The sequence below is a fragment of the Crocuta crocuta genome, unplaced genomic scaffold, assembly GCF_008692635.1.
Source record: "Crocuta crocuta isolate KB4526 unplaced genomic scaffold, BGI_CrCroc_1.0 scaffold205, whole genome shotgun sequence".
In the NCBI taxonomy this organism is placed as follows: Eukaryota; Metazoa; Chordata; class Mammalia; order Carnivora; family Hyaenidae; genus Crocuta; species Crocuta crocuta.
Genome location: NW_027530644.1, coordinates 1403658 through 1428550, shown reverse-complemented (window position 1 = coordinate 1428550; position 24893 = coordinate 1403658). Strand labels below are relative to the sequence as shown.

Here is a 24893-nt window from a genome sequence, read left to right as displayed (position 1 = left end):
TATGTCATTTGCAACTATCTTTTCTCTTTCCATCGGTTGCCTATCAGTTTTATGGATTGTTTTCTTTGCCGTGCAGAAGCCTTTAATCTTGATGAGGTCCCAATAGTTCATTTTTGCTCTTGATTCCTTTGCCTTTGGAGATGTGTCAAGTAAGAAATTTCTGCGGGTGAGGTCAAAGAGGATGCTTCCGGCTTTCTCCTCTAGGGTTTTGATGGTTTCCTGTCTCACTTTCAGGTCCTTTATCCATTTTGAGTTTATTTTTGTGTATGGTGTGAGGTAGTGATCTAGTTTCATTCTTCTGCATGTTGCTGTCCGGTTCTCCCAGCACCATCTGTTAAAGAGGCTGTCTTTTTTCCCTTGGATACTCTTTTCTGCTTTGTCAAAGATTAGTTGGCTGTACATTTTTGGGTCCAATTCTGAGTTCTCTATTATATTCCATTGGTCTGTGTCTGTTTTTGTGCCAATACCATACTATCTTGATGATGACAGCTTTGTAGTAGATGCTAAAGTCTGGGATGGTGATGCCTCCTGTTTTGGTTTTCTTCTTCAATATTACTTTGGCTATTCGGGGTCTTTTGTGGTTCCATACACATTTTAGGATAGTTTGTCTAGCTTTGAGAAGAATTCTTGTGCAATTTTGATTGGGATTGCATTGAATGTATAGATTGCTTTGGGTAGTATTGACATTTTAACAATATTTATTCTTCCGATTCATGAGCATGGAATGTTTTTCCATTTCTTTGTGTCTTCTTCAATTTCCTTCATAAGTTTTCTATAGTTTTCATCAGACAGATCTCTTAAATCTTTGGTTAGGTTTATTCATAGGTATTTTATGTTTTTTTGTATAATTGTGAGTGGGATCAGTTTCTTGATTTCTCTTTCTGTGGCTTTATTGTTGGTGTATAAAAATGCAACCTATTTCTGTACGTTGATTTTGTACCCTGCAACTTTGCTGAATTCATGGATCAGTTGTAGTAGGCTTCTGGTGGAGTCTGTCGGGTTTTCTATGTAGAGTATCATGTTGTCTGTGAGAAGTAAAGTTTGGCTTCTTCTTTGCCAATTCTGATGCATTTTATTTCTTTTTGTTTTCTGATTGCTGGTGCTAAGACTTCCAGCACTGTATTAAACAACAGTGGTGAGAGTGGACATCCCTGTCGTGTTCTTGATCTCAGGGGGAAAGCTCTCAGTTTTTCCCTGTTGAGGATGATGTTAGCTGAGGGCTTCTCATAGATGGCTTTGATGATGTTTAAGTAAGTTCCTTCTATCCCGATTTTCTCGAGGGTCTTTATTAAGAAGGGATGCTGTATCTTGTCAAATGCTTTTTCTGCATGTATCGACAGGATAATATGGTTTTTATCTTTTCTTTTGTTAATGTGATGTATCACCTTGATTGATATGCGAATATTGAACCAGCCCTGTAACCCAGGAATGAATCCCACTTGACCATAGTGGATAATTCTTTTCATGTGCTGTTGGATTCGATTTGCAAGTATCTTGTTGAGGACTTTTGCATCTGTATTCATCACGGATATTGGCCGATATCTCTCTCTCTCTCTCTCTCTTTTTTTTTTTGCTGGGTCCCTGTCTGGCTTGGGAATCAAAGTAATGCTGGATTCATAAAATGAGTCCAGAAGTTTTCCTTCGATTTCTATTTTTTGGAATAGTTTGAGAAGAATGGGTATTAATTCTGTTTTACATGTCTGTTAGATTTCCCCAGGGAAGCTATCTGGCCCAGGGCTCTTATTCATTGGGAGATTTTTGATAACTGATTTGATTTTCTCACTAGTTATGGGTCTGTTCAGGTTTTTCTATCTCTTCCGGTGTGAATTTTGGTAGTGAGTGAGTGTTTAGGAATTTGTCCATTTTTTAAAGTTGTCCAGTTTCTTGGCATATAGTTTTTCATTNCTATATTGTTTATTCTGCCCTGATTTATATTATTTCTCTTCTCCTACTGGGTTTGGGGTGCTCCTGTTGCTCTCTCTCTAGTTCTTTTGGGTGCGCTGTTAGATTTTCCACTTGCACTTTTTCTAATTTCTTGAAATAGGCCTGGAGTGCAATGTACTTCCCTCTTAGGACTGCCTTGCCACATCCCATATAGTTTGGATTGTTGTGTTCCTAGTTTCATTTGTTTCCATATATTTTTTAATTTCATCTCTAATTGCCTGATTGGCCTATTCATTCTTTAGTAGGGTGTTCTTTAACCTCCATGTTTTTGGAGGTTTTCCAGACTTTTTCCTTTGATTGATTTCAAGTTTCATAGCATTGTAATCTGAAAGTGTGCATGCTATGATCTCAATTCTTTTATATTTATTGAGGGCTGCTTTATGTCTCAGTATGTGATGTATCTTGGAGAATGTGCCATCTGCACTTGGGAAGAAAGTGAATTCCATGGCCTCAGGATGTAGAGTTCTAAATATATCTGTCAAATCCATCTGGTCCAATGTGTCATTCAAGTTCATTGTGTGTTTAGTGATTTTCTCTCTAGTTGATCTATCCATTGCTGTAAGTGGAGTATTCAAGTCCCCTACTATTAGCACATTCTTATCCAGAAGAGTGTTTCTGTTTGTTATTAATTGTTTTATATATTAAGTGCTCCCATATTTGGTGCATAGACCTTTATAATTGTTATCTCTTCCTGATGTATAGACCCTGCAATTATTATATAATGCCTTTCTTCATGACTTGCTACTGTCTTTACTTTAAAATCCAGGTTGTCTGATATAAGTGTAGCTACTCCATCTTTCTTTTGACTTCCAGGAGCATGATAGATATTTCTCCATCCCCTTACTTTCAATCTGAATTTGTCCTCCAGTCTAAAATGAGTTTCTTATAGACAGCAAATAGATGGGGGATTTTGTTTTTGTTTTTTTTTTTATCCATTCTGCCACCCTATGTCTTTTGAATGGGGGCATTTAGTCAATTTACATTCAGTGTTATTGCAAATTTGATATTTAAAATGCAATAATATAGGGCTATTCTTCTGGAGAACAAGACCAATTATTAGCTTGAGCAGGAGAAAGCCCTTAATAGTCAGGGCAGAAGGCATTTCTAAGAGAGCAAGATATCAATTATAGACAATCTTTTTGCAACACAATTCCTTCTATACCCAAATTCTGGGTTTGAATGGGGCCAAGATGAAGCAAAGGGGACTGTAAAGGAAATGAAGGATTCTTTTGGTCTCTTCTGTTCTGATTTTGGGGTCTATGACTAAGCTGTCTGTTACTAAGGAGGAAGAGGCTATATTATAGATTTGATACAATAATGTCTTACAACAATAATTGGGAAATTTTACTTGGCCAGCATGTTTTCTTTTATAATTTTTAAAAATATTTTATTTATTTCTGAGAGAGAGGCAGCATGAGCAGGGGAGGGTCAGAGAGAGAGAGGGAGACATAGAATCTGAAATAGCCTCCAGGCTCTGAGTTAGCTGTCAGAATAGAGCCTGATGTTGGGCTTGAACCCACAAACCATGAGGTCTTGACCTGAGCTGAAGTTGGACACTCAACCAACTGAGCCTAGGCACCCCTCTTCTAATTTTTAAATTTAAATGTTTATGGGCAAGTCTTAAATAAAATGTCTAATAAATATTAAATAAGTTTATTAAATAAACATTAGATAATTAATAAAGAAAATATTTTCATACATTTATTTATTTATTGGGAGAGAGAGAATGAGCTGGGGAGGGGCAGAAAGAGAGGGAATCTGAGGGTCTGAAGCAGGCTCTGTGCTGTCAGTATGCTAAGCTTGAACTCACCAACTGCCAGATCATGACCTGAGCTGAAGCTGGATGCTTAACTGNATATAATACTTAAATAATATTAATTAGATATTAAAAATATATTAGAGAAAATAGTTCAGGGAATTCAGACTTTGCTAGAATATCTGGGCTTATGGTCACTGTCTTAGTTTTCTATTGTTGTGTAAGAGATTCTCCAAAACTTAGCAGCTTAAAATGACACAAATGAATTATTTCAGAGTTTCTGAAGGTCAGAAGTCTGGGCAGCGGGTTTGAGGCAGAGGAATTTAAGTATGGCTAGTGTTTAGAGGATAAGGGGGTGAGGAGGTGGAGAGGAAGTGGCAAATCCTAAGTGTGGAGAAAAGTTGTGGGGACACGTTAAGGAATTCAGAACTTAAGAGCAATGCAAAACCACATTAGTGTTTTTATCAGGAGAGGTTCATATTTACTTTAGAGTGAAGACTGAGGCAAAGTCCTAGCTTGAGCAATTGCATGACTGGTGGTGGCTTTGAGTAAGGCAAGGAATGCAGAGAGGAGGAGTAGGTTTCTAAAGAGGAGAACAGAAAGGTAATAAACTCAGGCTTTACCACATTTTATTTAGAGTGCTTGTCATTCATACAAGTGAAGATGTCTGGCTAAAAGTTGGAGAAAGAGACCTGGGTTGGAGCTGTAGACACAGGAATACATGGAAGGCTCTTAAACATTTAATACATGAAAAGCAGAGGGTCATGCTTTGAGACTCTAAGTCATTGAACATGTCCCTAGATAATTTATATATATATTTATGTATATATGTTAATTTCCTATATCTATATCTATATCTATCTGCTATCTATGATTCCATATTGGGAGACATAGATATGTCTATGACATATATTTATGTCTATATACATCTATATGTATGTATATATGTATGTCTCCATACTGGGAAGTTATTATTATATTTCCATTGATACGACCCAGGAAGAAACATATTTGCATACCAATGGACTATAACAAACATGAATGTATAAATGAATAAGTGAGGAAATGCAGAAAATGGTGATCCTCCCAAGATGTTTGTATCTGACCTGAATTTAGGAGGATTCAGTTATTGGAGGAAGGTATTTCTTTGTGGACTTTCTCCCCTGGGGAGAAATTAGTTCACATGTTGATTTAGCTGATATTTACTGAGCACCTGCTATGTTCCAAATATTATTCTAGATGCAGAAGGTAAAGTGAGGCACAAGACCAATTCTCTCTCATAGAGCTTACCTTGAGATAGATGCAAAACAAAGAAGCAAATAATACAATTTCAAAGAGAGATGAGTAATCCACTGAAGATAAAGTGGGGTTGGGGAATGTGAATGGTTGTGGGAATTCCATTTGTCTGGAGTGTGCAGGAAGGCCTGTCTGGAAGAGGCATTTGAGACCTGAATGAAGAGAAGCAGGCAAGTATTGATAAGGTCTGGCATAGAGCTTTGGAGACAGATGAAGTAGGGAGAGAAAAACAGACTGGTGTGTATAAGGAAGAGCAAGCAGGCCATATGGGGTGGGGAAGCGGAGTGAGAAGTGGAGAGAGTGACAGGTGAGGGGGTAAAGGGAGCCAAGGCACATTGGAGTTCTAAACACAGGGCTGTGAAAGAAGTTTCTCGTGCTCTGTGAGTAATGGACAGAGCAGCTGAATATTCCTTTACTGTCATAAAGGTAGTCACCTTATTCCAGGACTTCCTGTAACTTCAAGGTCCGCAAGGGTAACTGCCTCCTATGTGAAAGTGAACTCCTCTCAAGTGTTCTGGTAGCGGTTACCTTAGGTCAAAGGCAGGTACAATGGTCAGCTGCTGGACCGAGCAGGGTGACTAATGCTGGCGCCCCCTGGGGGCCGTTCTCAAGGGCAAAGGGTGGCAGACCACCTCTGATCTGCGCAGGCGACGCTCCCCAGGTCCTCGCCCCCTTGGTGCTTGCCCTCTCACCCTCTGCGTTGCCTTTCTCCTTCCCGCTTCCCGGGTAGCCCCTCAGTCCGCCCCTCCAGTAGTGCACTTTCTGGTCCGGGCAGGATTGGAACTGAGCGTGCTTCCACCACGGTTCTCCACTAGCAGTTCGCCCTTGCAGATCGCGATCCAAAACCCACCCTCTGGCCTTGCCCACCGGAAAGGGGGCGGGTGGGGAGCGCGAACCTTATCTCGCGGGCTCCGCCTCCTGGGGGCTGAGAGCAGGCTTCAGTGCCGCTCCGCTCCGCGCTGGTGACTGCGGGGAGACGGGCTCGGGGCGGAGGGCAGCAAGCCCGCTTCAGCCCAGATTCTGCCCCGGTTGGGGCTGGTCACTGCCTGGGACGCCCCCGAACCCTTGGTGCAGCACGCAGCTGGCTGCGCCCGCCACCTTGGACGCTGCGCCAGGTAAGGTGACACAGCCTGCTCCCTTCTACCTGGTGGCCCTCCCGGGTGGGGGGTGCGAGGGCAGCAGTGTGACGTTTACGTTGTCCTGAGGGTAGTTTCTCCTTGCGCTGAAGCCGTTGGTGAACCGACAGATAAATCCCGCACCCAGGGTGGAGACTGGGATGTCAGGGTTTTTCTTGCAAAGTTACTGAGTGTTAATGAATCACGGGAGGTTCGTTGGGTGCTGATTTCTGCCTCGAGGTGTTTGATCCTGAGAACGAANGGGTGAGCGCGCTGGACGCTGCCCAGAAGCTCTTTAAGGTTCCTGCGCTGTACGCGCGCCTGGGGAGCTTCAAAAACTTGTTGCTTGAGCAGGACGCCATGTCAATTAAATCAGAGTCTCTAGGAGTCAGGCTTGGGAATCCACATAAAAAAAAAAAAAAAAACCCCAGCTCTTTTCAGGTAACTTCCACGTGGAATAGTTTGCGAACCAGTGAGTTAAAGCAGTGGTTCTCAAAGTGTAGTCTCTGGCCAGCAACCTGAGCATCACCTGGGAACTTGAAGGGAACACGCTAGGGTTTGGGGCTGAAACTCTCAGAGTAGGGCCTAGCTTTCTGTGTTTTAATAAGTCCTCCAGGTGATGCTAGTGTTTGCTCACTTTTGAGAACTATTGGGGTGGATCTCCGTTAAGGTAACGGGCAAATACCTGCAGATTCCCCTGCACAGAAGGAGGAGGAAACCGTATTTTTCAGAAAATCCGAGGTATGCATTGGTAGGGTTTTACCCATATGAAAAAAGAAATACCTACCGGGCTCTTTGGAGGATCCATCTATAAAGGGTAGAAACTTAGCCATCAGCTTGAGCAGTTTTGACATAGTAGAATTTGCATACTTGAGGGGAGAATAGAAATTGTATTTTTTAGAGCTGAAATGAAGCCAAAGAAGAAATGTACATAGGAGTCTTCTAGTGGTAATAACATGAATCTTTGGCTCCCAACGACATGATTCCAGATCATCCGTGTCATCAGTGTACATTATAGGACTTTTTTTTTTCTTTTAAAGCAGTTGGAGGTTTAAGGAATTTATGCCAATTCTCCAGAGTGAAAGGGAATTCAGCATTGCAGGTCTCTGGATTATTTGAAGTGGTTCCTTTTTTTTCCCCCCCTTTTAATAGAGATCTGAGATTTCAAAATTTTGGCTAAAAAAAAAATCCAGCTGTTTCTAAGTCATTAGTACAGAAATAGAATGACTTTGCAAATAGGCTTAAATGGTTTAGAAAATCTGAGGTTGGATAAAAAGCGAGAATAGGCGTGACTCCAGCCCCAGCACGTGTGGTGTGGTGAACACAGTGCTAACTGTAGTTAAGACTTTCTGTACAGAGAACGCTTATTTTCCATGCTGGTATTTGCTGTGCCAGTTTGTGATTGTGGTATATAAGCTTGTTAAGGCACAGGTACTGAGCTTGTTGTTTAGAGAACTGGGGGAAATACAGGCAGTGGTTAGGAACAGGAGCCTTTAAGGCTCAAGTCTCAGGTTCAAAATGTGCTCTTCTGCTTCCCTATGCTCTGAGAGGGTTGCATAACTTCTCCGAGCCTCACTTTCCTCATCTGTAAAATGGGGACTGTGTTAATACAATGATACTTTTAATTCTTACATTGTTGCCAAAGTTAAATGAAATAATACTTCTACTAAAGTGTTTAAAATAGTAAATGTCTGTTAGCTTGAAATACACACACCACACTCAAACTAAGGACAAAAAAACCTAATCCCCAAATACATTGAAATGAAAAATATGTTGATAACGTAGTTAGATTTTGTATTCACGTGCCAACCTAACTAACCCTTAGAATTTACAATATTTGCTTTTTACTAGAATGTGAACATAGGAATATTTTCAAATTATCTTTGAATATTATTGCATGTTTTTCATGGAACTTTCTAGAATTTTTTTTTTACTTGATTAGCTTCAAATCAACTAGCCTTTATTCATTATCTGTGGTGAAGGATTTGAACATCTGGTGGATTTTATAATCTATTAGCATTCACATTTAAATAGTCTTAGACTCTGGCCCTCCACAGTATCATTCCTTATAAAACAAAATTCAAATGGTAAGAGAGCGTCTCAAAGCGGCATCCTGTGGCACTCAAGAGAACCAGTTGAGAAGTACCATCTGGTGTTTCTTAAGGTAAAAATATTTTTTTAATGTTTATTTATTTTTTTGATAGAGACAGAGCGTGAGTGGGGGAGGGGCAGAGAGAAAGGAAGACAGAATCCAAAGCAGGTTCCAGGCTGTCAGCACAGAGCCCAACGTGGGGCACAAACTCCTGAAAGGTGAGATCATGACCTGAGCCGAAATTGGACGCTCAACCAACTGAGCCACCCGGAAGCCCCTGGTGTTTAAGTTCTTGTGGGTGAGAAAAGAACGAAACCTTATCCAGTTACGTCAAGGTTTGTTCAAGACCATATCACAGAAAGCAAAATGAGGACATAGCCAGGACAGGCCTGAACTGGCAAAAAGGGGAGGTGAGGTAATTTAAGAATCCTTTTCCTCCTGAACTGCAGTAACTTCAAAATACTTCAAACCACATACACAAAAAGCAATTCTTTGCACAGTATTTGATTGGAACTGATCTGGACCAAATAGTTCTCATGAAAAAGTAAGGTATCATTTCCAAAAAGCATGCCATATTATTCTGTACTTTGAAATTAATCTCGATTATCCTTTGATTTCAAAGATAAAGTGAATATTAGATTTTTAACGTAAAGTGCCTTTATCTTGCATCTTTGAATGCAAGAGGTTTTACTATTACTGTGTCTAATGAGCTTTCTTTGTGGCCTTAAAGGTACTTATGGGCAAGTTGCACCTTTAGTGCACATGCTCAGCTCTTAGATGTCCTCTTGTGGCCTTTGAGCCAGCTCTGTGGCTCCTGTTCTTTTAGCCGTGAGAGTGACTCCGAAGGTGTAGATGATCCCTTGGGGTGGCTCAGGGGGCGTGGCCAGCATCTGCTTTATCGCTCCTCCCTTTCTCAGGTCTAACAATACCTGCCTGTTCCTAATCTTGTTTCTCCTGGAAGACTAAATTGTAATGCAGATTCCAGCAGATAAGCGTCTCAGTAACTGTTTCATTCGAGAAATCAGGTCTTTATTAGGATACTTTTGAAATTACAGTGGATTGTTATCAAATTGAATATAATTAGAATTTAATGTTGGTAAATGTCATTACAATTTCATGTAAGTAGTGTGTTGTGTTTACCTCACTGTGAGATGGGAAGTAGTTGTAGGGGAGGAAAGGAGAGATCAGAAGTGGATCTTTCAATGGGGAAAACGAAGGGCATGTGGAAGAAAATTTAAACTTCCAGTAATCAAATTGTGTGTTCTGGATAATTTATCTGAAGAACTAAGAGAGCCTGTGATGTCGCAATTTGCAGTGACAGGATGTGGCAGCAGTGCTTGTGGCCAATTAGGAATGATCAATGCTGCAATGCCCCACTGTGATTTTATGATTCTCTACTTTTAGGCATAAGGACTGGAGCAGAGATAGTTTTTGAGAGGCTAGCTTAATTGCGTTTGACTTACACAACCTGGCTCAGTAAGAGAAAGGTTTTGATGAGAGTTACCTGGCATTCATTTAGTTTGTTTTTAAGGCCCATTTTGTTCCAGGGTGGTTGGTTTTACTATTAAGGCCAATCTTGAACATCTTGGGAGTAAAACACATCACTGGAATGGATACATGTTTTATTTTGTATTTATTATCTTTGGACTATATTTCTTAGCATGCAGTAGAAATTCTTTAGCTAGATTCATGATCATTCTTGTGAGAAACAAAGTAGACATGTTTATTTCTGGCACGTAGTTCAGCCTCATTCAAAGAGAATCAGCCATCAACACCAAGTTCCCCAACGTTCTTCTCCATCTTATGGTTGAGGACACTCTTCTGCCAGACTGCCTGGCCGCTTAGTAGTTGTATCCTGACTCTTCCACTTACTAGTTGTTTGAACTTGGATAAGTTATATACTTTTTTTTCTTTTGGTTCTGGGTTCTGTTTCCTCATTAGTAAAATTTGGGAAACAGTATCTACCTCAGCAGGGTTGAGGGTAAATGAGCTAGCATATATCAGGTTTTTAAAATAGTATCTGACTCATAGTAAATGCTTAATAAGAATTTACTGTTATTTTATCTTGGCATTAATGAATGGTTTAAGTGGAATCGCTATTTTCTGTTTTTACCTCTGAAAATTGGATCCGAAGAAAAAAGTAGTAGTATAGGTTATATTCATTTGACGGCTTTTCTGTGTTAGATAGTGGGAGAGTTTGTTTCATAATAAGTGAAGTACTTCAAGTTTCTCAGAAAATAATACAACATTTTGAATACCATTTCTAAATCTTCCCAGATGCTTTTGCTGCTGGCCAAAGACCACACTTTGAGAATCCCTGCTTTAACCCACTGGTTCCCAAACTTGACTGTACATTGGTATCACCTGAGGACAGTGTTTTAGAATGTCGATGCCCAAGCTGATTAAAAAAAATAATCAGTTTGGTTAATATATTGTGAAAAGGAGTAATCATATTCTTAACGTGTTCTGCAGCATCACACATTAATATCTATGGGATTCCCAGGTTACTCGTAGAATTTTTAGAATGCTCAGGGATATTATAATTTTTAAAATATAAATGAAAAAAACAGAGGCTTGGAGGCATCATTCTTGGCGAAAGGCTCATGTATAATTAGTTATGGCACCGGATAACAAATCAGATTTCCTGTGTTCTACTCAGTACATTTTTCATTCAACTACTTTGCCTTCTGAAAAATCAGATAGTGTGACAAAGGCACGTAATCCAAGATAGAGAATGCTTTTGGAATGCTACAGATCTACGCATCCCACTTAACCAGTTTGCTTTCAGAGTTATTTATTCAAAAGATTTTCTTAATGAAAACCACTGAAAACAATATGTCCACAATGCCAGGATAATACATTGATAGCTGTCAATTATGAAAAGGATTTTTTTTTCCTACTAGGTTTGTCTTTCCTAATGATTCAGTATAGCTTTTTGTCTTTGTTGTTTCTTTGGCATTTTGTTTTTACAAAAAAACTCAGAGATATCTTTGAAACTTTCAGGAAACGTTGACAATTTTCTCAAGTCCAAGTTTAGTGACCTTCTGGGAATCCTGCCAGTTGCTTGTGTTTGATTCAGTGTTTAGTTTTTGTTTTGATTTGTGTTGTTTTGATCTAGGTCAATTCAACCATGATTGCAAAGTTATGCTATTTGTTAACTGTTTGTTCTTATGGTTATTGGTGACAAGAAGAAAAGATAAAGGCCCAACAATTTTTTTTAAAAAAATGCAAATTAAAAGAAGTTCTAGTGAAGTTTGAGCTTTTAGGAAGTTGTTCTTCTAAAATTATTCTTTGGAAGTTTAGTTTTTAAATGTTTTGTTATACTATAGGGGCAAATACAAACACCAGAATATAGGTGTCATATTTTTATTATAACTTTCAAATCCAAAGATGATTCAATGATTGAAACAACTTTTGAAATATTTTCAAAACTTCTAAATCCTGTTATATATGTATTTTGCTACTTTATTAGGGGGAGAGAATTTGATTCCACTTGGTGGGGTATGTCTAGGCCTGTGTTTACCAGTAGTATCCAGAATTAGATAGACTATTAAGACAGGAACATTCTTTGTAAGTGTGCAGTGAGTCATCAAATAATGATCAAGTGCCCACCATGTGCTTGGCTAGCCTAGAGGGATTCTTAGAAGTTGCTAAGTTCAGTTTAGTAAGTCTATAAGTAATCAATTGGTAGTTTTCCTTTTTTTAGTAGAAAATTCCCTTCAATTTATTATGTAAAAATAACATTCTGTAAAATTTCTTTAAATGAAAAAAATGCATAATACAAAAATAGCTCTGATTGATTTTATTTTATTTTATTTATAAATAGTTTATTGCCAAGTGGGTTTCCATATAACACCCAGTGCTCATCCCCACACGTGCCCTCCTCCATGCCCATCACCCCCCTTTTCCTCCCCCCATACCCATCAGTCCTCAAAAATAGCTCTGATTTGCCTAAGTGTCCATCAACGGACGAATGGATCAAGATGTGGTTTATCTATACCATGGAATACTACATGGCAATGAGAAACAATGAAATCTGGCCACGTGTAGCAACATGGATGGACCTTGAGGGTGTTATGCTGAGCGAAATAAGTCAGGCAGAGAAGGACAAATACCATATGTTTGCACGTATAGGAGGATTAGGAGGGACTTAATGGAGGACCATGGGGGAGAAGAAGGGGGGAAATGGTGGGGGAAAGGGAGAGAGGCAAACCATGAGAGACTCTTGAATGCTGACAAAAACTGAGGACTGATGGATGTGGGGGAGAGGGGGGATGGGCATGGAGGAGGGCACGTGTGGGGATGAGCACTGGGTGTTATGTGGAAACTAATTTGACAATAAACTATTTGTAAAAAAAATAAATAAATAAAAATAAAATGTCCATACTACCCAAAGGAAAAAAAAATAGCTCTGGTTTAAATTTGGAAGAGTCAGAGCCTGTTGTGCCTCTTAGTTTCTTCTCCAACCATTTTTGACTAACACTTGACATTGCTACCATTTATCAGTCTTTAGAAAGGATTGAATATGACTTGAAGGGTATCTTGGAAAGAAGGGAGAGTTAATCCAGGAGACAAGCATCGTGGAGAAGGTAAACACCTAAGGTCCTGAGAATGTATGCAATTCTACCACTTTCTGGAGAAACTTCCCTTTGCTTTGGGCAGTCTGCCTTTTCACCATTTTATAGCTCCTTTGACCGTTGTCCTGCTGTTCAAATCACTTGTAAGCTAGCACCTCTGGACTGAGGTTTGAAATGAGAAAGAGTAAAATAAAAACTGGGGGGAGCAGGGATGACACGTCCCTGTCTTCACTAGAATGATATAGGCAGAGTTCCTACTTGGGTTTCTTTGGAAGGAGGAGGAAGCAGGGGTGAAAAGAGAAGTTGGGGTTCATATTCTTCCAGGGAAGTGGAGGTACCAGGGAACTAATTCAAAGTCTGTATGTATTTAATGGCAGCAAGCAGGTGAGTAGTATGTAGTGTGACCAAGTAGGTACCTATTGTCTTAAGTTATGTATCATTTCTATACTGCCATTTAAGTAGTAGTAATAATAATATTTCTCTGTCAAATACTAAATCAGTAGACACTCTTGTTATTCCCAAGAAGGCTCTAGACTAGGAAATGGGAAACCTGGATTCTCAATCTAGCCTGCACCAGCTTCCTGAAATCTAGTAGCTTGGAAAACCCTACAGTAAGTGACAGCTGGGCAGGTATGATTGTAAAGTCTTTTATTTTTCTTTTTATATGCTTTTACATACCCAAGTGCCTTTTGAGGCCATCATGGGACATGTAAAGAATTGCAGTATAGAACATCTGTATGTAGAGCTTAAGTCAATGTGGGATAGAATTCTTCAGGAAATTAGTCTACTGAGAAGTGTAGAATGCATTTTAAAATTCCTTTGAACATGCTTTTTGAATGTTCACTGAAGATGGACAGCAGTGAATGAGGAATAATGAAATAACAGAATAAACAATCTTTTTATTTCAAGAAAAATGTAAATGCCTTTTCATAAATGGCTAAACAAAATTTTCTTTGGCCTCCATGTGGAAATTATATTTAAAAAATTGGACATTTCAACACTTGAAAACATTTGTTTTCTAATTCTGAATTATGGGTTTTCTGGGGGTAATCAGGTTTATGTGAGTAATGAAATTATATTTTTGAGCTCTGAATTGCATGTTTCTCAAAACATTAACAGTTGTGTTTTGTTGGTAGAATGACAGATATTTCCTTTCTGCTTTTCTGTGTTTTGTCTATTTTCTAATATACATGTATTACTTTTATAATGCAAAAATGAATGCCTAACTAATCCTTTGTAGATGGAAATGCTTGAAATTGAAATTTTGAATTCCCATACAAATGAGAGATAATGATATTACAGTGTGGTTAATTTATGTTCTTGTAATTCATCAAGTACATATTGTGCTACATCATCTTTTAATTATAGGACACACTAATTACAGATAGTAAAATATGGCTAAAATGACAAAATATTTTTTAAAAGCAGAAAAATCAGTTTATTACACTTTGTGAAGGCCAAAAGAATATTCTGTACTGGAAGGCATTGAGGGCATATAAGATAATAGCTAAGACTGTGGGTGTTGTATAGTCGTGTCCCTGACACCTAGCACCTATGTGACCTTGTACTTGGTATTTAACTTTGTAAAGCTTAATTGGCCCGTCTGTCAAGTGAGTGGCATAGGACCTACTTCCTAGTGTGGTCATGAAGGTTAAATGGAATAATTCAAGTAAACACCTCACTATAGTGCCTGGCAGATAAAAGTGCTCAAGTTAGCTCAAATTTTTTTTATCATGGGTATAATATTCTCCCTGGTGGTAAGCTTTATCACACTTGTGACTTAGATCTCTATCTTTTGGGAAACGTGTTACTACTTTCGATGAGAATATCCTCTGTACAGCCTGGGTCATGAAGAGGCACTTCCAGATTTTGGCCATTGTCCATGTTGGGCTGAGGAGAGGAAAGTGTGGATGCAGGAAATGGAGCCTCCTGAAGCTGACAGTGCACTAGCAGCAGTAACAGAGGCCTTTGAGAGCAACACCTTGTGACTGTGAGTGTTGATCTGGAGTCTGTAAGACTGTCCTTTGCCAGGTGGTAGAGTCCCGGAAGGTCACTGTGATGGTTTCATGGGATTGAGGGTATCCTCAAGTCTTGTTTGCAGCTAAAGGTGGTTTGTGATGAGCTCCTGGATTTAGCAATTGCCAAGATGAGGCGCATTATCTTTGTGAAAATTAGGAGATAGCCATTTCAACGGGCAGGCATAGCCCTGGGTTGGAGTATCCATTTGCTTTGTCAGCCAGGTGCCTTTGTACTGTTGCAATCTGGATTTCGGTGCATTTGTATAGGATATGCATTAATCCATCCACTCAGCAAATATATTTTTTAGTTCTTTCTGTAGTTTAAACTAGATCTTGGTGGTAAATAAGACAGGATCCTTCTCTTCAAAGACTCATAATCTCTTAGCAAATTTCCCCATCACATCACAAAGCTCCTCATCCTATGTTATTGCTGCTTACAGTAGGGTCCTTTTAAGGAGGCTTCTGTGTTTGCACTCATGTATTAGTTGCCCCCACACCCAGTAGTCTGAATATTTATTAGTAGCATCCATAGTAGGATCTATGTTCTCAGAACTGTGGTGAGTTCCACATATATAATATACATAAGCTTCTACAAAGTATTTGGACTTAGTAAATAGTCTATTAAATAGTGCCCCCCCCAAAAAAGCCCCCAAACAAAAAAATATGATTAATTGAATTCAGTTGACTGAGGCCTGACAGAGGGAAATTATGGAGGCACTTGGAGATCAGAATCAATTATATTTAGGCTACACATGTCAGAACTCTGGGAAAAATGTCAATATTTTTTATCTTTAATTCATTTTAAATCAATTAAATAAATGGCTAGTTACTGATATAGGATGGTTAGAGCCATTTTGTGCACCTGTGCTTCCTTAACACAGATATTTAATTCTAAATATTTAATTTTTAGCTGGGTAGTGTAATTTCATATTGGACAATTTTTGGCCAGACTACATTATTAAATGCTAAGTTTGAGTAATGCAATGAGTTTGTGCATTTTAAATGTTTCTACATCATTTTGGATATGGCTGCCAAGCTGAATCTGAAATTTCCTTTCTAGTAACCTGCCATGTTTCTGAACTTTGAGCCTAAAGCAGCATAAGTAAGACTAGAGAAGCAAAGATAATTTTACATTTTCAAACTTTATTTAAATACTAATGACTTAGAATTAAAAATAAATGTGGGTACACTCTCTACTTGATCCCCTCTTCTAGTTTATCTTCAAAGGTGAGCATTTATCATCAGGTGAGCTGCAGAAGAAAGTTTTCACTGTTACTTTCTTTCATTGTTTTTGTATTTCCAGTTCTTAGAAAGGCTGGACTGTTTCGCCCAAGCCATGCCCTAAGGAATCCACTTATACAGAGATGTACTGTTTCCAAACTTCAATGAAGAGGACATTGTAGCCTTGCTTCTCTTGAGTGCAAGACTTTGCTGATCTTTATTACTCTAGACTCTAACGGATTACATGTTTTGATTTTTTTTCCTTAAAAATCTGGGCTTTCTGTTTCCTCAGAGCCATCTATCGGTGTGTTCTAAGGTAAAAGGGGAAAGGAACAAGGCATATTTTATTACCTGCAAAATCCACAGGAATGGGCTTCAGTTTCTGTAATAATGATTCTCACTAGGGAGTTGGGAAGTTTTACATGGACAAATGCAGGAATTTTGTTATATCAAGGGGGAAGGGAGATACAGAAACTCCCAAGGAAACCATTACTATGTATTTCATTATTTTCACAACATGGACATGTTGCTGATTATAAAAACATTGACTATGTGCTATATGAAGAGGAGGAAAAAAAAAAAAAACCAACCCAACAACCCGAAACAAGAGAAGTGATGAGTCAGCAAGTTTAATTTCAGTGGCTACCAGGGCACCTAATAGGTTGAGGTTGATCACGACCCCAGGTTTGCTTATGATACTATTTGGACATGGACTATTTCCAGTATACTTTTTAGGAGGTAAAATAAAACCGTAATGGAACTCTAATACTGGTGGTAGGCAGTGTGGTAGGTGTTGTCTATTTTTGGCATGATGTGCTGCCTATAAGAGGTGGGGCTAGAACCTGCTTCTTGAAGCATGTGCAGTTTGGTTAATGATTCTATTTAGACACACACTCCAGTCAACATATATCATAGGGTTGGAAATTATCTTAAAAATAATTGTTTACAGCATAATTATTGTTGATACCAATAATGCTTATCTCTGTAGCATACTTCTTGAGCATACTGTCCAGTTCCAGACATTATCTAGTGATGGTAAATTTTCAGTTTGAGGGGTATCTCCATTTATTAAAAACTTTTAAAAGTTAAACTAAACTGAAAACTTCCTTCTTGGAGTTTCCAGGCACTGGTCCTAATTCCGTACTCTAGGAGTGACAGGGAGAATCTTAGTTTCTTTTCCACGTGGCAGTCTTGCCAGTATTTGAAGACAAGTTGTGAGACATAAGGGAGATGATTCATTTTCAGAAAACAAATAAAAGCTGTGCTGTCTAGTTAACGGTTTACAACCTGTTGGAAATCTGTATGGACTGCCCTCTCCCTACCCCCCACCTCCCGTGGAGTCCCAAGCCCCTGGGTACTTCCCTTCCCTTCCTGGTTCTTCTTCCCCTCTCCTTTTTGCCGGCTTATTTTCACGGGCTTTGCAATGAGCATGTGCCAAAGAACTGAAGTCTCTGTGTCACCTCAGGGAATGTACACTTGTTCCAATCAGACTACTTTTGGCCTGACCTGGGCATAGGCCATATCTGGGTGAGGCTGTAACCTCTGTAGCATTCAGCCAATGAGGAATCGGGGAGAGACTTGCACTCTCAGAGATAAGTTGTCTGCTGTAACTGCCCTGGAGTGTGCCTGTCCTGTTCCTCAGACATCTACTCTTGCAACAATGTTGATTAAAGCCTCGGCTTCACTATGCTTCAAGTCTCTGCATTCCTCCTTTAATTGGGTTGATGGCCTTATTTTTAACAAGGTGGAACAGCATATTTCTGATACTGTTTCTTTTTTTGCAGTTGTTTGCAGTTATGTCTGTAGTCTGGTCAGCCTTCTCTAGACACATTTGAAGCTCGATTCTATCTGACCATTGGTTGCTGAATAGAAAGGGTGTAGCCCCTGCAAACTAACTGTTGGCAGCCAGTTTTCAGTAATGACTTCAGTTTACCATTAGCTAAGCCCTTTTAGTCTATTCAGACCTCCTGCTGTGAAACTAAGGATTCCTACAGACCATTCTACAGTCCAGATTTTGGATCCCAGGCCTTTTCGTGTGTTTCTTTTGAATTGTGCCTTGTGGCAGTTGGCCCATTATTTATTCAGGTGAGATCTTTTAAAATCCAAAGTCTTTTATTCATTCAGTCAGAGATCTTTCTTAGCTTTACTTTGTTTGGAATTATCATTTGCAGATCATCAATGCTCTCACCCAAATTACAGTAACGATTTAACTGGAAGTGACAGAATTCTAAAAACCATCACTAGAAACCTTCTACCATGTTGTCATCAGGTGTTACTCTCCACTGGGGAGCCATTAAGTTTTATAATTAAGCTTACGTTTCATCTGTTTTCAGTTTTGAAATCTCCTGAGCACAGTATTCTTCTGATGTCACCTTAGTACTCCCATCAAAGAAGTATAGGTGAGTTTGGTATGATGCATTCTTGGTGCTTAACAAGTGTTGCGGGTGGGTTTCTTGTAAGCTGCATAAGGCTGGACTTAAAAAAATCTACAATTTGAAATTCTTAAACTCTAAATGCCAAATTTAACCCATTAAAGTTTTTATGGTTGCTAAAATGTTTGGACTCTTTCTTTGAATTTTACTTTGTTTGGTTTTTATCATGATTTCTTGTTCTTTATTATAATTATTACTGTTATTTTTTCTGTCTTTGGAATTAAATTTGTTTCCTTTTCTTCCCCTACCAGTTATCTCTGGAAATTATATTCCTGTTTACATAATAAAAGTAATTATATGCCTACGTATAAATTAAAACATATTTTCCTACTAATAGCTAGTTGGTATCTTTTCTCTCCCTCAGATAATGTATCCCATTTACATGATTTCTGTCATCTTTACCACTCTCCATCTCCATTTCCCACCAGCTACCAGTTTGAGAGCTTGGATTTATTCATAGCACATTATTAACTTTTTTCCAGTAACAATTTTAGACAGAAGTTTATTTTGGAGGAATATTAGGGGTAGGTGGCAAATTCTGTTAATTGAAAATTATATTTACAACTAGCTCTTAGTTTTGTTTATCTTCTAGTAATTTTTTGGAGAAAAGAAATAAGTATCCTATTTCCTCTCTCCCCTACTCCATAGAAACATTTATAATTTTTTGCTTTATCCTTTGAAATATATTTCACCAATATGTGTTTAAAAGAGATCTTTTCTCCCCCCACATTCAAGCAGTTTGTAACTTGTGACACACTTTCAGTCTGAAGATTAAGATCTTTATTTAGCTCAGAGAGCTTTTCTTCCATTATTTCTTCATATTTATTTTAATTCTTTTCCTTCTGAAAATTGTTTTTTTTAATATTTTATAAAATTGGTGTCCTTTTGCATTGTAACCTGGTAGAATTCTTTCATTTGATTTTCCATCTCACTACTTTCCTTTCCAGTTATTCTCAGGTATCTCTCAATATATTAATATCCATAGTCAAACATTCTCACATATACCTTTGAATATATTAAGTATATTTAAGCCAGTTGTCATTTTACTGTATTAACTCTATTTCTATGGGTGTTAGTTACTATATTTGCTATTTTTGTGTCTTCTATGATGATAGTTTTTATTGAATATTTTTTCACATCTTTATGTTTGCAGTTTTGTGTTTACTGCTATATGGATTTTTTCCCGGTTTCCCGTGATTGTGGAGTTGGGCATTGTACTAATATCTTGTCTTCTGGACATAGCTTTTTCCTGTTTCTCTCATGTTTTGCTAGTGGGGAACTTACCTGAATATGCTTTGCCAATCCAATCTAGGTGCTCATACTCATGGCTTCCTGTAGATACAAATAGAAAAGAGTTGCATAATGTCCAACAGGCCATTTGTTCTTCCTCATTCATTCAAACCACTTCCTACTCTACCTCTTTCTGGGAACTTTTCCTCCTCCTGCTCTGAGAATACTTTTTCTTTTAGCTCTGAGTAATATATTTCCTCTGACCTTCCCAGCAATATAGGACATGGAGTTGTGAAGGCATCATATTCAGTGTTAATCTGGCAAAATTCTAAAGCACCTGTAATTGTTGAAAGGAGAAGAAGTCATTTTAGTACCTGCTTTATTACTTCTGCTATGAAATGAATATTTTGGACCAAGCAGTATGTGGACAGCCATAGTTGTTCCTTTGGGACGCTGGTTAATATGGCTTTAGGGATCTTGTTTGCAATTTCTTCTGAACAACATTTGGATGATGTAGGAAAATAAGAGCATCTCCTTTTGGATAAAGTCTGACATATTGTAATTCTGAGACTGCATTTTGGCACTTGCTACAGAAATGTCAGTTTTCCAGCATGAACGAAGTCCAGTGCAGCTGTTTCTGCTTTAGACCATTGAATTTAAAAATCTCTGTAAGAGAATGTAACCAACCAACTTTGGAGTGAGCAATGAGTTATGAGAGTTTTCCATCTCATGAGTGAGTATCTTACATTGTAGGGGGGGAAATATTATAACAATAATACTAACTTGAGTTTGTGTATTGTAATCCCTTTTAGGGCCCCTTTCTGCAAGATTTTTTTTTTAATGTTTTATTTATTTCTAGGAGAGAGAGAGAGAGACAGTGTGAGCAGGGGAGGGCCAGAGAGAGAGGGAGTCACAGACACTGTAACAGGCTCCAGGCTCTGAGCTGGCAGTCAGCAGAGAGCCCGACGCGGGGCTCGAACCCACAAACCGCGAGATCATGACCTAAGCGAAAGTCGGACGCTTAACTGACTAAGCCACCCAGGTGCCCCATGATAATTTTTATAAATATTTAATGACAATGTCACCTCCTATAATTCATTCTCTTTTCCATACTAGTCTTATATAGCAGGGATTTAAAAATACTGTTTTAAACAAAGCATATTGTTCTTATTTCCAAGGTATGAACCAAAATATTTACAAACTAGACTGTTTTCTAGTCCTCTTGGGTTTTTTTCCTAGGATAGTTTCATTATTTACTCAGTTTGAAGTACATTATTGCCAATTTCTAGAATGCCAGGCATTGTTTTATTAAAAACACATTCCAGTGCCCAATTGTATATTTTCTCCAAACTATCCACCATTTAAGAATATCTGTACTAGTTTCTTTCCACCTAGTTGACAGACAATCCAGATTTGATCCAAATTTGACTGCTGTGTATTTACTGTCATTTTGTGTGTGTGTGTGTGTGTGTGTGTGTGTGTGTGTGTGTGTGTTTGTGTGTGTATTGGGGAGAAGAATGTAAAATAGTTGAAGAAATTACACATTTTAGGATTCAAAATGAAACTATAAACATTTAGTTGGATTTGTATAGTGCTTTTCATTTGTTTAAAAGAAGGAGGATTTTTAAGGAACTGCTTTTTGTCTGATAGCCATAAAAAGAGAAACTATCATGAAAAGACAATGATCGGAATGATACTATGCATGTCTTTGGGGCTCTCTGAATATAGTAGAAATATTATAGATATGATGATTTTGATTACAATATGTTAATTTATAGAAAATTCATAATAGTAGATCCAGTTTGGAATAATGGCAAGAGATGACTTTTTTTTTAATGTTTTATTTATCTTTGATTGAGAGAGAGACAGCATGAGCAGGAGAGGGTCAGAGAGACAGGGAGACACAGAATCTGAAACAGGCTCCAGGCTCTGAGCTGTCAGCACAGAGCCCGATGTGGGGCTTGAACCCATGGACCGTGAGATCATGACCTGAGCTGAAGTCGGCCGCTTAACCGACTGAGCCACCCAGGCGCCCGCCCCTTAGATGACTTTTTAAAATTTGTTTTTGGTTTAAAGAAGCTAATTATTAACTTTGTATTTAATGGAATAAATAATTAGGTAAGTTATTTAAGGGAGCCAGACCGCAGCAAATTTGAAGTAGAAGAGATCCTCCAACTCGCTCATCTCCTCACCCCTGGTGTTCTAGAGGAGCTACTGAAATCCTGCCGCACTTGCTTTCTTGCTCAGATTCTTGTGGTGTCTTAGAGCCCTTGCTGCGATGCAGAGGGTCCAGCTGCCAGGACGACCCTCTCTTCCCCACACCTAGATGCATAAGGCCAGGAAGGAACAGAATGTTGTGACTCATCACTTTTAAACAAGTTGCTGTTACTAAACTGAATATAATGCTTCCTCAATTAACAAATGCAGGATGTTCATCTTGTTTCCATAAAGCTTCCTTTTATATGGTAAAAAATTGCACACTAGTTTATTTTTGAGGATGGCCTTTTCATTTTCCATTCTTTTAAATGCACTGAGTCATGTTTTATTTGGTTGTCTTGAATGTCAGGATGGTAGATTGTATTAGTGCCCACTGACTCTTTTTTTCCTCAGGAAGCATCTCTGGCATATCTCGTAAGTGGCAGTGGAGCCATCTGGGAGGTAAAAGAAGATTGCACTACATGAAGCATTTTGTTATTCTTGGCGGCTTAACCAGTATTTTCTCTGTAGAAACAAAAGAATGGCTTTGGAACTGGTAGTGCTATGAAGGGTAGGTAGGGGAAAGAACGGCAGGGTATTTGGGGGAAGGGTTGGAAATACTGAAATTGGTTGAATCTCTTGCATTTACATAACATTTATAAACCTTTCCCATGGATGGCAGAAAGTAAGAGTAAGAAGCATTCATTTTGGAAATGAGAAATTTGAAATTAAATTGATTAGCATTGTACTTTCCCCGTAAACAAACATATGGAGTATGCATATATCAAATGTGTATTTTCTTAGTTGAAGATAAAAAGTAGAATATTGAAAATTGGGAATATTAAGTCTGTGACAAGAGTTATGTACAATAGGTATTTTGTGATTTTGAAATGTGGATTGCCTTAAACATCAAAACATAAGTAAGCCTGATACTCATTCATGATGATGATTTAGAGGTTAATAGTCATACAAAGTAAAAATTTTTATTACCATCCTCTTGGTCAAGGATGCCATTTAAATTAATATAAGAATTGTGTATATTCCTAATAAACCAATAAAGTGAGGATCTATATAATTAAGGGAAATGTTTGGAAGCTTGAAATTTTTTATTTTAGGAGAAATAAAAAATAATGAAACTAATACTCTCAGAAGGGGCTAACAACATAAGTTACTTTTTGCTGTTTCTTAATTGATTTCTTACTGAGAGAGCATTATACTAAAGAAAAGGTAAAAATTGGACTTAGTTCTTTGAGATCTAAGGATGGAGGAAGACCAAGTTTTCCCAATCATTCAAGGTAGTCCAAGAATATAGGATTAGAAGAGCCCGGTATGGAAATTGTTCTGTTTCTATCTATGTGGCTGAGTTAGGGGCACTCACAGAATGATGGCTTTCAAAATTTTTTCACATTACCCACAGGAAGGTGTTTTACATTGTGACATATCTGGGAATGCATTCTCTCTTTCTCTCTCTCTCTCTTTCAAAAAAAAAAAAAATCCCTCCATAGTTTTTTTGGGGGGCTGATGAATTTGTAGTTATATATGTTTGGTTGTAATTAGCTCTGTTAATAAATAGATTTCAGGTGTATGGTAGGTTTACATCTCCTGGCCCCATGTTCATTCTGGCCAGTGAGTTTGATGGAAATTGACTAGTATTTCTGGACTGGCACCTATAATTGCTGGTTTTGAGACCTTTTAGAGCTCTTTACTTCTGCCATGGCAAGTGACCATATTCCTCAGAATGGGTCCTAAAATAAGGATGTGGAACAGAGCCCCTAGCCAGCCCATAGTGGACATATCATATGAGCAAAAAATAAACTTTTGTTGTTACAAGGCACTGCAAGTTTTGGAAATATTTGATTTTTAGCATAGCCTAATATCTCCTGATTGTTAGAGGATAATTCTATTTCTGCTAGTGGTGGGAGAGAGCCTTTTTTTAAAAGACTAATTTTGCCTAAAAACATATACAGGTTTAAAAACAAGTGTATTTCTGATTTTAAAACAATATGTTCTTTGTAAAAAATTTGGGAAACATGAGAAAACAATGCAACAATTACATATTTGTAATGCTACTATCTGGAGGTAATTTTTGACAGTTCTATGTGAAAAATATTTTTACAGAATTAGCTTACTATATAGTTTTGTATTTTGCTTCATCTGTTTTTTTTAATATGCTTACATATTCTTGGAACACATGAATATCATGCCTTTGTATTGCTCCATCATATAGATGAACCAGAATTTATTTAGTTCCTCTTGTACTGTTACATGTTTAAGTTTAGTTCAGTACGAAGAATTTTAATGGACAAAAATCTTGGCCTTTGTCACTCAAAAGCAAATATTAAGCCAGAGTGGAATCCATATCCATTCACTTTGCTTAGCATTAGTTTTATCTTTCATTACTCTACTCCTGGGACATGGTGAGTTTGTATAACCTGCTGCCAAGTAGACCATGCATGAAACTTGTACTTAATTTTTTCTGACAACTGATAAGCTTTTAATTTTCTCTCCAATATCCCTTAGCAAACAAATTAGGTTTTTCTTCTTGAGTTCTGTCTTTCAGGAAAAAAACATTGCAATCTACTAGATGGATAAGCCAGAGTCTGGGGTCGTTCTCATTTCTTCTCTTCGCACTGATAGAATCAATCAAACTGGGCCCGTTTTTACTCCTGAGTAACTCTCACTTGTATTCTTACTTTCTCTGTTGTGCATCAGGCCCTCACTGGCTCTGGGTGGCCCATCTGATTTGACACGCATCATTCTCCCTTTTGCAGCCATGGTGAGCTTTCTAAAGTGTGAACCAGAATATGTCACTCCCTGTGCTAAAATTGCTCTGGAATCCTAGAATGAGCTTTACAGACAAAATGGATCCTTCTTTATTGGGTTTGAAAGGCCTTTCATGATTTCTTTCCTAAGTACCCACCCCACCCTTGTCATTCATATCCCTTCCCACCCGCTATAAAATGAATTGTGTCTTAAGGGTGGGGCTCTGATATGAGAGGAATAGCGTTCTTATAAG

The 24893-nt window shown here is 38.3% G+C and overlaps 1 protein-coding gene across 1 annotated transcript in view; it reads left to right on the top strand.

Moving 5' to 3' along the window:
* Positions 1-5969: 5969 nt before the first annotated feature.
* The window catches only part of COL21A1 (collagen type XXI alpha 1 chain), a 180355-nt gene continuing 161431 nt past the window's right edge, over positions 5970-24893 (top strand). Inside the window, exon 1 of the mRNA XM_077769075.1 lies at positions 5970-6111. The gene's annotated coding sequence lies outside the window, so the exon portion shown is untranslated. The remainder of the gene's footprint in view (positions 6112-24893) is intronic.